We start from the raw sequence: 13,705 nt of genomic DNA on the forward strand, positions 1-13,705 counted from the left end.
CTGATTCTAGAGACTATTTCATGTAGAATTCAAGCTTGGGCAAGGGGGAGCACTTAGTTGTAGGATAGCATCATGTAGTTTAGTTTTCTAGAGAGAAGCTCCCTCTTCTCTCTAGAATTAGGGTTCTTAGGTCAATTGCATCTTAGATCTAGGTTTAATTTCTTGTTCTTATCTTGTTTTCTTTACAATTTCTTGTTTCTACATCATTGCTTCCTTAGTTTTACTTGTTATTCCCTTTATTTTGTTGCCTATTTTGATGTTGATGAATTCTTGTTGGATTTGGTTTTCATTTACTTCAATTTTATGTTTTCATGTCTCTTCCATGTTTATCTTCATTGTTATTGTTAATTTCTTGCTTATGTTAGTTATGGATTTCTTTAATTCTTGCATTTGGTGATGTTTACTTTTATTTCACTCTAGGTGTTTGATAGAATGTTTCCTCTAGTTTTTGAGTAATTTTCTTTACTCTTGGCCTAGGCTAAGGAAATTGAGTGACCTTGAGTCATTGGGTCTCATTGAATTGGTGATTTGAGAACCCTATGTGGTCAATTTGATAACCATTAACACTAGCCTACTACTAAGTCAATTAGTAGCTAGGTTAGGACTTATGGATTGATGTTGATCAAGCCATTTGATATACTTCAAGCATAGAAGTAAAATAAATGAGCTCGGTTCCTCATAATTGTCAATATATGGTTTGTAGACAAGGATGGTGATCTCAATTCCTATGTCTAGCCAAGAGTCGTTTTCCTTTGTTTTATTAGTTCTTATCATTTACTTTCTTATTGTTTACTTTTCTTGCTAATTATAAAAATCAAACCCCCTTGTTCTTCATAGCCAATAATTGATCACTTCATTGCAATTCCTTGTGAGACGACCTGAGGTTTAAATAATTCGGTTAATTCTTATTGGGGTTTGTACTTGTGACAACCAACAATTAAAATTTGATTGAGAGCTATTAGTTGGTTTAGAACTATGCTTACAGCGAAGTTCTTATTTCTATTGAGAAAATTCTAGACCGACAATAATTCTCTTATCACTGTGCTTTGCGATGCTCCAATCTCAGAAATACAACAGAAGTACGAAGGGCGCTGGATACCCAAGACCAACGACTTGGAACATGTAAGCGTGTTGTTTATTATAACAGTCTTCTCATCACCACTTGAGAGCAGAAACGTGTTTATTAGTGGCTAACCGATGCTGCCTGTTGTTTCGCTGCCTTTCACACCTATTTGTTGCAGGTATTTGTGCCAATTTGGGAACCCGTAGACGCTTGGTACGTGATGTTGTTGGATGTTAAGGCCTCAAAAATATATGCTTTAGACGTCAGTAGGTCTCCAAAATCCATTGTGCGAAGGGAATCAAACATGAACAAAATTGTGAGAAATGTTTAACCTACTCGTGTTTTAGTTGTCACAATTTTCATTTCATCCAGCAGCGTTGATGACTTAACATTTTTTTCTCAAGCGGCATGCTTTATAGAACATGTTCATCCACAGTAGGAACATCGTTAACTTCTGCCACACATCCCCTGACCCCTCAAATTGGGGGAACTACATCTACCCGGAGGGTCTGCCGAAAGACCTGCAGAGGTTCTTCCTTTTCAACTTCTTTAAAAAACTGAATATTTTTTAACCTGAATTTACATAGTTTCATCAAAATCCATGATGCTAACCAGAATTATATAGTGCAGAGTCCGGCCTATGGTGCTTATCATGGCTACAACACAAAGGGGGCTTCTCTACAAAAATATTCTGCCACATCGTATGCTAACCAGGATCCTCTTCTACTTCCTTATTTACTTAGTCCATGTTGTAACATGACTGCCTTCATAATACCTTTGCCAGTACATTCTAGCCAATACTTGTTCCCTGCTATTGTATTCGTAACCAACATCTTTTATGGAACTGTTACAGGGGAACTCTGATGAAGTGCAAATGAGAGTTGCGTTACACATTGTGTAGTCTGACATCAACCGGTACCGTGCTTTCGTTGAGAGCAAGGTAGAAGTTGTTTGGCAAGGAATCACATCTTCCCATGACAAGGAGTCCGTCAACAATGAAGGCATCTGATGGATTCATATTGTTGTAAATACTTTTGAACCAAATGGCGTGCTCTGCTTTTGTGATTCAGTGATTTGTCATTGTGTAGGTTATTGGGAGAAGTGGTTGTATTTTTTTGGGTTACATATGTAGTAGTAAGTAAGCATGCATGCAATGAACTCAATGTGGTGCATTTTAAATTGTCATGACAACTTTAATATGCCTTTTTGGAGCAACTAAACCATGGCCACCCATGTTCCCAGTGAGTGGCCTAATTTTAGTTGCCTTAGCTAGGGAGCACAGACAACCTCTCCCCTTTGCTGAATGTTTCTGTTTAATATATATAAGGCTACATCTAGTTACACCTTTTGGAGGTACAATGCTGAAGATTTCTTCACGTTTTACTGATCTGTGTATCCAATCTTCCTATGTAGTACTTTGCCATGAATTCTTTTTTATAATAGTACTTTTAACTACAGGAAGAGGGGCTCAAACCCCCAACCCTCATCTAAATTGTTACACATCTATTGCCTAAATGTCTCTTTATAACTGCAAAGTGAATCACCTTTCTAGTAAATTCAATGTTGAACACTTACAACAGATTCAGAACAAAACATTCTTTTAAAGGTCTTAAAACTACACATGCGTATATAGTAAAGACCCTGGAAAATTGATTGTTGTGTTTTATTTACTACCCCTCTAATCGTTGGGTCAAAATTCTTTAAGCAATATAGGCTGTCTCTAAACAAAATTGAAATGTGGGACAAGTTTCATCCATACGACATTAATCATGATGGATTTCAAGTAGTTTAGGTGTTACAAATAGTCCACAATATCAGTTCATCCCATAGTCCCTCACTTTACTCATCATGCTACTTACAATAACTACAAACAAAATGACAAATACCGATCCCGACTCAACTAATTGCTGGCCACACAGACTATAATAGCCTAAACCGCAACCACATGCACTTGTCATGTTACACATCACGGATCGTGCAAAGGGGTTGAACTTACATGCACAGTCTTCCTACCACTCTTGCTTTGGTTGTCGTTGCCGGACACCTAACAAAGACATGCAAATCAAAGACACTTCATTAATAAATCTCAACATTAGGACATGCATGTCATACGTGTAAATATGGTTTTATATAAAGATAATATCTAAATTTTATTATGCAAAGTGATATATTTGACTAAATTATTCAAAATTATACAGTGTTAGTATCTTCACTAACATGTTTGTGTGAGGAGTCAGAAATCTATCACAATTCATTGAAACTAATAATTTTTCAGCAGGTTGCTTGGTGAATGTATCTGACATGAAAAATCTTAAGTTGACTACAAAATTTTTCATTCCCAGACAATTTCATCTACTACAAGTCAAATTTAGAATATCTTCTTTTGTTATTAAAAAAAGGCATTTCACCTTTTAAACAAGATTTCTAGATTTTGACTTGTATAGATTTTTGTGACGACCATTCATTGGAGTCAATTGCTGACTTTTGTTTATGGTTTTAAGCTTGAAATCCAAAACCTGCACTAGTTCCAGTTCAAACTAACTCTCAACTTGGATAAAGTGATACACTAAAAATTGATGTATTCCAACAATTCATTTCCTTGACTGAATTTTTTTATGTAACAAAGAAGGTACAAAATAATTTCATTATAGGACACTTTGAAGGATGAAAAAGTACACAAAATATGTTATTACCTCTATTTCAATCAATTCTTAATTAATCTAAAGAATACAATGCTAGGAAGAAGCATAACTCAAACTTTTTGAATCATATTGATTGAATGCATACAATGCACACTATGTGGAACAAAAAGGTTTAGGCTTGGAGACCCTAACATGTTCGTGCATAATCTGTTAGAGAACATGTTTATTCTAAAGGCTATCTCATATCACCTACGTGGATTTTGCAAACATTTTGCAAACTTCATCAATAAATCTCAACATTAGTACAAGCATGTCAAACGAGTCAATCTCATTTAGTTATTTGACAAACCCCCTGATTAATTCATCAAGAAAGTCAGATTTGCCAGGTGAACACAAACCTTTTCAACTGATTTTGTAATTTAATCGCACAAAAAACTCAACTAAGTTTTTTGCAACTAATTATTAAATCAGAGGCTATACAACATTAGCACCCATGTAAATTTCCTATTACACCCCAACATGTGACAACCCGCATCATAGAGGCAAAAGCCCTTTCACTTGCATACATCACAACTTAACACACAAACTTTTGCAGGTAGAAAATTCATTTATTCATATGTACTGTGCCACGACTCTGTGAATCATCCCGGGGTACAGCGGCTTCAGCGAGGTCCTGGGTACACAACGGCTGGCTGCACGGACCACTCGGGCAACGGGTTCGACGATGGCCTACTACTCCACAGTTGCTGCACTTGCACCTCTTTATTCCCCTACAACCAAAAGACTCTTGTGCATGCCCAGTTCCCTTAGTCTGAACCGCAACAGGATCACCTACTCCATCTTGGGCACCAGCGGCAGTCCATTGGCAGCGGTCCCAACACCATTCTTCATTTCCAACACATTAGTTTCCTCAACTATCCTATCCAAGCAACTCTTGAAATTATTCTCTCGCATACACGCAACTCTTGCCAACCGCTTAAAATGTTGTAGGAAAGCACCCATGCAGCTCCTATATACCTCATTCGCTTCACCCTCTTCATTCATGATGGAAGGGCCCTCGAGCTCAACTTTGGCCATCTTCGACCAGCGTTACAACACCAGGCTTTCTGGAAGAGAACCTATGTCTAACTGAACCAACACTGCAAGTATGTGGACGCAAGGTAGTCTGAACGACTCCATCCTCATACAACTGCAAAAAAAGGAATCTGTCCCAAAGTGGTGGCCAACAGTCCACCTGAATAGCGGCCTGCGATACTTTTGTGTCACATAAACTCTCCGATCCTCCAATTTGTTGCACTCCACGATACTAACCCGAACATTTCTTTTTAGCGCCTCTCTAAAACGCAAAAATATTTCCCTCGTGTAGTTCAATGCACCAGACTTCTCTAGCCCCGGGAACTGAGTTTGAAGAATCGGGCTCCCATACAATGACCTGAAGTCAAGCTCTTCCTCATTATCTATCAAGAAATCAACACACCGTTGGAAGTTCGTCACGAAATCCAATATTCTGTATCGCCTCTCCACAAACCTCCCCATCTTTGCATGCAGTGACTCACATTGTGATGTCGTCCTCAGGCCAGCATAAAAGAACCTGCGTATGTAAGCGGTAGCCCATGCCATCTTCTTCGTGTATAAATCCTTTACCCACTCTACTTCCCTGACAAGACACTCATCCATCATTGCCTCCCATTGCCTCACAAACTCCTCCACCTCCACGTCGGCAAGCATGTAATTTCTAAGCAGAGTTATGAATCGAGGCTTGCACACATTCATAGTTGCATTTTTTAATAGGTGCCACGCACATAGCCTGTGATGAGCTTCTGGAAACACTTCCTGAATGGCAAACCGCATTGACCTATCCCCATCAGTGATGACTGCCTTAGGTGCTTTCCCCCCATGCACTCTAAAAACTTGCTCAACACCACACATACGACGCTTGTGTTTCCAAAGACACCATGGCTGTGCCAAAGACACAGGTTTGGTTATGGTGGTTCACCCCGAAGAACACTATCACCGGCAGATTGTACTTGTTTCACCCGTAAGTTGCATCAAATGCCAAAACATCACCAAATATCTTGTAATCATCCTGACTACGCCCGTCGCTCCAAAACAGATCACACATATTTTGCTCAGTCCCAACCTGGTACCGCTAATACATATTACCATCTCTCCTGGCACAAACATTGAAATACCGTAACACGGCATTCACATCGCTGCTTTGCATTGCACGTTGCCGCCTAACCACATTATACATATCTCTCTTTGTGAACGTAACTAGGTTAAAACCCCCAGCCTGAGCAGTAATAGACTCGTAAATTTTGGGAATTGAAATTCCAACCTGCCTTAAACTGTCCATGTGGGCTCTATCAACATCTGATAATTTCCTATATGCTGGCAGGTATGACACAAACTTTGCCGGGAGAAGGTCGTGGTTATGCTCATCAACAAAACGACACACATACCAATTGTTGCTTTCGGCTTTTCGCTTTATCCTCATCTCTGCTTGACATCCACAGCGGGTAACAACCTTGTGCTCCCTCTTCCGATCCTTCACTTCAAGCCATTTTCTATCTCTAAATCCTTCTCTGTTGCACAAATACGTGTATCGCACGATTTCACCATTTCTATTCTTCAGTTTCTTCCCTTGTCGCATGCCAAAACCCTTTGCTCGACTATATTGCTCATAAAAACGACACACTTCATCCGGGTTAGCGAACTCCATCTCCAATATATGTGCACGACCAAACACTACATGTTCAGCATTGCTGTTCTGCTCACAGTGCTCTTCATTGGGTGATTCTTCCCCCAACTCTTCTTCCTCTGTTTTCATCCCAATGTCCAGCAGTGATTCCTGCACAGACAAAGGCTCATTAGTTACGGTTGCCGCTCACAATGTTAAATTACAACTCAAGGAAAACCCAGTAAAATATACACCAATCCCATTCGTACCGTTGCATCGATATCTCCGGTATCCCTGAAGCCATCAAAATTCTCTTCCCCACAAGCATCCAATCCAGGGATCGTTCTGCTACAAGAAGACATTGCAACATAAAACCGCTCTGCCTCTGCTAATACAACTTCTCCAAGAAATCTATTACTCATAAAACGCTTCACCAAAACTGCAGCAAACCCACAAAGCATATTGTCAGTATCCGACCGCAAAGAAGAACATCGACATACCACGTAAGTAACACCACTGCCGAGACTCCCAACTTAAAGGTGCCAAACATAAACTAAAAAAATCACCCTCTTCCACACTCACACTACAAAGAACCTTACATAAGCAACTTCAATCCCAACTCAATAATCCATAAACAAAAACTATCCTCAAGTACCGCCACCTAAGGCTACGCAACACAGTTACTAAGAAACATCATATGCTGCCATTATCATTATGACGAAATTACAGTGTCAAACAATCAACTTCATCTTTATTTTTAGATAAAGACTTCATGCTTCCAAAGATAAACCCACCAACCAAAACACCAAACCCAAACCATTCACACTACTCACACTCATGCGCCCATCCCTGATGCACAGAAACTTGTCTCTCAACAAAATTTCCTTCGGCAAGTATACCGAATTGTCGTCAAGTAAAAACTCACAATAGAGTGAGGTCGAATCCCACAGGGATTGATTGGTCAAGAAACTTTAATTAGAGGAATGTTCTAGTTGAGCGAAGCAGAAATTTGAGTTGAGTAATTACAGAAAATTAAATGGCGGGAAAGTAAATAGCAGAAAATGTAAATACTGGAAATAAATGACAGAATGTAAAGGGCAGAAGGTAAACTGCAGAATCTTAAATGGGGATTTGGGAATATGAGCATAAAAGTAAATGGCAGATAATAAAGAGAATGGGTAAGATCAGAAATGGGGAATTCATTGGGCTTAGGAGATGTTGTATTCTCCGGATCAAGTTCATTCTCATCTCTTCCTCAATCAATGCATTCATTGATCTCCTTGGCAATCTTAAGTGATTGGATTCCAATTCCTTGGCAACCCAATCTCTCTAAACTTGAACAATTGCCCAATTCCTTGATTTAATTGCTCATGAGAAGAGATGAAGTATGGTCACTGATTATACCACATGCATTTCCAAATCAAAGTATTGGTAGGATTATATGTCACTATCCATCCAAACCCCAATTTGGTCCAACATGAGAAAGCATTTCTAGCATGATCTCTTCATTCCTCTTCCAAGGTTCCGAAGAGATCCAAGTATGAATAGCTTCTTTTCCAAGACAACTACCCAATTGGATGAAGATTGAAAGCTTTCTAGTAAAATCAAGAGAAAAGAAAGAAGAAGAATAATGAAAACTATTATTGATCCATCAAATTACAACAGAGCTCCCTAACCCAATGAAAAGGGGTTTAGTTGTTCATAGCTCTAGAAATGGAAGACGAAAATGAAAAGTACATTCTGAAATTAAATCTAGAAGTTGCAGAGAAAGTAAAATATACAGAATGTAGTTCTCCACAAATGCCAAGCTTTTTTACTAGTTCAAAACTACTCCTATATATACTACTCTTCTGATCTTCTAGTTGGCTCTTCAAGTCTTGGATATGGGCCTTTGGATCTTTAGTTGAAGCAGTTACAGTCTTCAATGGGCTTAGCTTTGCTTGCAGAGAGAAAGTGAGTCAGGCATGGTAGCAAGTTAGTTAGGACGTTAGTGGTGTTAACGTTAAGTGAAAATGTGAGTTCGAGAACGTTAGTGACGATCACCTTTTTCACTAACGTTCCAAACCAAAAATGATCCACGTTAACTTCAACGTTAGTGGCACTAACGTGACCACTAACGTTGCCTCTTGGTCCTTCGCAAACGTTATTAGCATTCACCTTTTCCAGTAACGTTGCTCTTTGCCTCTTTTCCCCACGTTAGTGGTCCACGTTAGTGTAACTAACGTGGCCCTTAACGTGGGCATGCCTAAGCTTCGAGAGCGTTAGTGACACTTACCTTTGTCACTAACGCTTCAAATGCCCCTTCTTCCCACGTTAGTGCCTCACGTTAATTGCATTAACGTGACCACTAACGTGGAGGTGATTGCCATTTCCAACGTTAGTGACAAAGGTGAGTGTCACTAACATTGGCCTATCATGCTTAGCTCCACGTTACTCTTCACGTTAGTGGTCTTAACGTGACCACTAACGTGGGCACTATTGGCTTAGTCCAACGTTAGTGACAAAGGTGAGTGTCACTAACGTTGGCGATTGCTTTCTCCTCCCACGTTAGAGTTCACGTTAATTGGATTAATGTGACTCTTAACGTGGCTAAATGTGCCTTTTTGGAACGTTAGTGGCATTCACTTTTACCACTAACGTTGGAGCTCTCCTTCTCCTTTACGTTAGCTACCACGTTAATATAATTAACGTGGCAACTAACGTGGGCTATGATGGCTTCGAAGGCGTTATTGGCGATCACTTTTTCCATTAACGCTACAAGCTTCTTCCCATTCCACGTTAGTGGTCACGTTAATTAGACTAACGTGGTTGCTAACGTGGCTCTTCCTTACTTCCTTTGTCCTAAAATCAAGCAGATAAAGTGCATCAAAGCTCTGTTCAAGTCATGAGATCATGCACTATCCATTTTATCATTCAATTCATGCATAATTCTCATGAAATCATTCAGAATTCACAATATTTGCTTGAATCAAGATGTAAGTGTACTTTCATCCGAAACTTGCTTATTTACTAAGAAAATGCATGAAACTACCCTAAAACAGTAAGAAAAGGTCAGTGAAACTGGCCAAAATGCCCTGGCATCAATCCCCCCACACATTTGCCCAACAAGTCCCGCCATATACTACGCAAATTCTCAAACTTGGTGAACAGAATCTAGGCAAAAGATTACTTACCTCCACTTTAACCAGCAACCTAATGTCGCCTTCCCTCAAATCTGTCATTCCCTCTTCAACACATGTTCCTCGTTGTTCCAATTTCTCCAACTTTAGCCTGCACACCACTGCCCGCAGACACGCACCGTATGGAGTCCTTCACGTATTAGCAACCCACTGCTGGACCACCATGACCCCTCTCACTCTATTCACCATGTCTGACTTTAGTGCTACACAAGTATTACAACAATTATGTTATTGGGCACACAAACGGTTAGGGCCCAAGCCTCCAAAGTTGCTATACCAATACCCTTTAAGAAGCCACACACCTTTTGTGTATTTACAACCGGTCATTAACGTTATTCTATATTCATTTCAAGGTTATATTCGACTTTTCGCCCTTCACTAACAAACAAAATTCAAGAGCTACTTGATCGTACGATGAATTTCATGTTCCGCACTTTTCGACTGGCACATGGGATAACTTTCCTATATTTATATGTATGCATTGCTAAAATTATAATTTATATATAATTTAATTATCATTTAACAATAATATTGTACTATATTAAATTATAAAATTATTTGTCTATTTTTATTATAATTTTATATATTTATTTAATTATTATCGGATCAAATGGTTCAACCAATAACTCTCCAGTTGATCCATTAATCTAAAAATCTAGTAGCTAGACTAGGTCTAGTGTTGATCCGATTTTGATAACCATGGAAAAAAACGTATAATCCCTTTTCCAAATCAATCATACATACAACCATGAAATTTTTTTTTTTTTTAGTTTTTCACGGTATTATCCCCCAACCCGACAGGCTAATGACTAATCCGGTGCGGTACTGAGCTCCATTTAAAAGTTTGTCACTGGACAATGAGTTGTTGCATGCATAAGGCGGGATTCGAACCCCCGACACTTAAGCGGACTAGTGAGCTAACAACTAGACCAACCCAACTTGGTTATACGATCATGAAATTTGCCAAAGTGGATTATGCTTTCAATTCTACATGTGATACATGGGTCATGTATCTAATAAAACCATTAAAATGGATTAAATCTATCAAGTTAGTATGTTTATCCACCTTAAATAGAAAAGTTTTTATCTCTAAAATTAGATCCGGAAATACAAGACGCTAAACAAACACAATCCTATTAACTAAAAAAAAAAATAGCGGGTTAAATGCATGGTACATTTTTTTTCACTTTTTCAAAAAACCCACTTTTTTTTTCCTTCAATTTTTCCTCCTAATCCGACTTGAATACCTAATCCACCTGGTAAAAGAAATTCTATGTTGTTTACGCTTTTTGACCCACAAGTGGTTTTCATTAGTCAAATATTTATTTTTGGGTTCTAAACAAGATTTTTCTATCTATTTTTTTAAGTAAAAACTAGATGGGTCAATCTATATAATTCTTAATCTATATAATTCGTCAGGGTGTCCATAAATGGCCTAAGTTTAAAAAGTAAAGGCCAGTTTGAATACACAATTTAATTTAATTTTTTTAAAAATAAAATTTAAATCTTAAGGACTTATATTAAAAATAATTTTTAAATAAATTATTTTGTATTTGATATTTTAGTCACAAAAGTATTTATTTTAAAATAAAAATAAAAAAAATTTAATTGTGAAAAAATTATTTTTTTAAATTTTTTCATAAATACTTTAAATAATTTTTTAGATAGTTATAAATTAGTTTTAGAAATTATACTAAATATTAATGTTGTAATTTTTTATAAATTAAAAAAAATTATTTATAGACCAATCCAGATTAAGTCCCATTAATAAACAAAAAATAAATGAATTGACTCATATAAGCCAAGCCCTTAAGCAAACTAGGCCTAAACGGGTTGGTCTAGCTCATTTAATAGTCACAGAACCAATACTGCAATACATGGGGGCTATATACTTTCCAAAACTAAAAACCAAAATTTCTAAAATCCAAATCCAACTTTTGTTAGCACAATGAAACTCTAATAGTCGTTGTTGCCTTCAATCTTCAATGTGGCCTATGAATGCCCTCTGTCACTATACAGGCCCATGGATGCGTCACACACCTTCCTCACATGACCCATTATAACAACACTCTCCCTCATTGGGCTGTTCTCCCCTCATTATATTCGTTGAAGAGTAAAGTTACAATTAAGTTCTTGAAAATTTTGTGTTCGCACAAGTTAGACTCTAAAAAAATAAAAAAATAATTAGGTTTCTTAAGAAATGAAACGTGGACACATTACATCCTTCTATTAGTAAGATTAACGGTGCTTTTAACGTGGATGGTTAATGTAAGTGAGATGTTCATTAAATACCACATTGGAATTACTTTAAATGATAAAGACAAATTAGTCCTTGAATGTTGTTTGATTTTAACATATCCTAAACTCTAATTATTCAGAATCTCCAATTATTCACCCTAAAACAAAACAAAACCCTAGCACAATGCAGAATGAATAGTACCGGAAGCTCCCAAGTGTAACTGCCAATTGTATGTAACAATATACAAGTCTAGAATAATAGAGAATTCTGATCGGTTGTTTTTGAGATGTCCAAATTTTAGGGTAATTGCTATCTCCTTCTTACAGTTGCTTTGATTTGTTCTGCGCAAAAAAAAAAATTCAGTTCTTGAATATTTTTTTACAGGAAAATTTGTCATATTGCAAATTCTTTAAATGGCTGGATGAAGCTGTTAGGAATGAGAAAGTTATAGAAAGTGAAAAGCATGGTTGGGAGCAGAGATTGATTGATTTGGAAGAAAGAATTTTAGCGTTGGAGAAACATAAGTCTCCTAGAATTGTTGTTAGTCGATTTAGGGATGTTTGCTTTTTCTTTTATTGGGTTTATGTTTGGAGTAGTTGTGTCTGTCTTGTGTAATGGTACTAGGTGAACTAGAATTATTACTGTAAATGTAAATGTAATGTCGTTTGTTTACCATGAATGAAGTTAGTTGTGAAGTGTGAACAATTATTGTAAGTATGTAGTTTGTTTACAATGAATGATATTATCTGGTTGTTTTAAATGTTTGCAAAATCTAATAAACAACCACATCAATGATAAAAGCACAATATGTAATCCGAAGTGAAACATAATTAACATAGATAATAAATATTACTCAAAGTGAGTTAAGTACATCAGTAGACTTATAAAATTGCATCACTTGAATCTAAAATATGACCAAATTCACCCTAAAAATTTAAAGCATAACACTACTGTGCTAAATCCAAAAGAAATCATCACCCCCAAAATAACATCATATCTACCAAAAAAAATATCATCTCCAAAATAACATTATATCCACCAAAATAGCATGTCCAAATCAAAGTTTTTAAACCCAAAAAAAATTAAGTCATGATCTATTTAACCTAAGGAGATCAATATTTTAATGCCAAGGCTTAGGCCTAAAAATTTTAACATTCTTTAGGCTAGTTGTGTTTATTGTTGCTCTTGTTCCTGCATAGAGAAGATCAGTTGGTCCTTGAGCTATTTGTGATTGTGAGGCAAATTGTGGGTGAGGAGCTTGTGCAGGCCTAACAATAGCTTCTTTCTTTCTAAAGAGAACTGGATTTAATGGCTTGCTTGATGAAGGCCTTGATTGGACTTTTCCTTTCCTTGATTGCCTTGGATAATTGTTCCTACACAATGCTAAACCAATATCAATAGTTGATATATTCCATAAATAGTAGACATAATAACAGGTTGACATTGTTAGCAATAGCAGTAGCACTGACTATAGTTGTGCTTGTGAATTGTGAGATATTCATTGCTAGGACTTGATTAGGCTAAAACATAGAATAACAGTTACATGAAACATGCACAATTTCACCTTTTGGTGTACAATTAAATCCTTATAAAAATTATAAAAAGGGACAATTAAACTCTTATAAAAGTTATGAAAAGTACAATTAAATCCTCATAAAATATATTGCATGGACAACTAAATCCTCACATTTGAAAGAATTAAAGACTAACCTCAGGATCAACAGTAGTCTCTTGTTGTCAATGTTGGGGGACTCTGAGACAGTGCACACTCCTCTTGAGGGGCAGACTCACGCTGAACTTTGGTCTTTTTTTTGGTGCCTTTGTTTATTGTTGGAACTAACTTGCAAGTCTTGTAGTTGTGGCTAGGGTTGCCACACTTGTTGTAAATGACCATAAGACTCC

General features: G+C 37.2%; 1 pseudogene; it reads right to left on the reverse strand.

The window, feature by feature from the left end:
* Positions 1–1,539: 1,539 nt before the first annotated feature.
* Positions 1,540–6,846, reverse strand: LOC148570185 (protein FAR1-RELATED SEQUENCE 5-like; annotated as a pseudogene).
* Between the last annotated feature and the right edge of the window lie 6,859 nt (positions 6,847–13,705).

Source organism: Arachis ipaensis, chromosome B3, assembly GCF_059453495.1.
Source record: "Arachis ipaensis isolate K30076 ecotype BB chromosome B3, ASM5945349v1, whole genome shotgun sequence".
Taxonomy (NCBI): Eukaryota; Viridiplantae; Streptophyta; class Magnoliopsida; order Fabales; family Fabaceae; genus Arachis; species Arachis ipaensis.